The sequence below is a fragment of the Mandrillus leucophaeus genome, unplaced genomic scaffold (genome assembly GCF_000951045.1).
Source record: "Mandrillus leucophaeus isolate KB7577 unplaced genomic scaffold, Mleu.le_1.0 Scaffold31, whole genome shotgun sequence".
Taxonomy (NCBI): Eukaryota; Metazoa; Chordata; class Mammalia; order Primates; family Cercopithecidae; genus Mandrillus; species Mandrillus leucophaeus.
In genome coordinates this window covers 2,053,665-2,054,945 of record NW_012103254.1, presented here as the reverse complement: position 1 = coordinate 2,054,945, position 1,281 = coordinate 2,053,665, and positions in this window count along the sequence as shown.

Genomic DNA, 1,281 nt, shown 5'->3' with positions numbered 1-1,281 from the left:
GGAGAGGATATAAAATCTGTGGAACTAGTCATGTGATCTTATAATATGGTTTCAGTCTCAACTAAGAATATTTTGTCTAAACTTGTGACTCACCAGGAAAACATATCAGTTGAGAATCTATTGATAAGGTCTGCCATTTAAATATTCTAAAGTTCCTTTCAGATAACTTCAAAATATATGCATGCATACAAACACACACACATACACAGTTGTGTATCTGTGTAATATGATATACAGATATATGTTTAAAATACTTATAAAACTATTTTGTCAAAACAATATATATTATTAAAAGCATAAAAGAACATTAAACATGTCTCAACATGCACAGCATTTTTTTTCCTAAAGAATGTGTGTATTGCTTAGTAAAATATAATTTTTCAACTTTTTACTGCATACCATATAAATAAGTTAGATGTGTTTGGTGAAGCATTATAACTTATTCCCATAATAGAGTAATAAATACTTATTCTTAGAAGACAAATATAAACATTTCAAAAATGTCTCTTTATTGCTGCTTCGTTTTGAAAAGGGTTAATAACTTAAAATATTCTGGAAATGTATTTCCTTTTTAAGAAATACTTAAAACATATTTTTCAAAGAGCTACATAATTATAGATACAGTATATACTATTAATAAAACACAAACACATGTCTATAAATTTGTTAATGAATTTTAAAATCCACACATCTAAAAATAGAAGGTATTAAAACTGACTCAAGAAGAAATAATCTATTTATATACGTTTAATTATCGACCTTGAATCAGTTGTTAAAAGCTTTCTACCATCCAAGAAAAGAGAAAAAATAAATACAAATGAAACACATACAAAAAGTAAACCTGATTTTATAGGTACACTCTTTGAAGTCTTCAAGGAAGACATAAATAAAATCTTATGAAAACTTTTTCCCATAAGAGAACAAAATACCTCCTTTAATAACGGGGGGATATTAACAGCCATGAACCATATCTAATGCTAAACATGAGGGATGAGAAGATGGAGCAGTTGTCAGAATCCAGAGACAGAGAGAATAACGTGGAGGGAGCTGTCTCTCTTTTGATTGTTCAAGGGCCAATTGAACGCCCACTCTACAACCAAACTGCTCTGTCATAGTTCATACACGGCAGTTCTGTTCAGCTCACAGAACATGGTAAAAATAAGATCTAGAAGGATTCACAAGAGAGACATTCCACTGCTGAAAAACCTTATTTTGCAAAATTAAATATGCACACACAGACAGATATACTCTTGGAAAATAGAAACTTATGAATGCTTCATT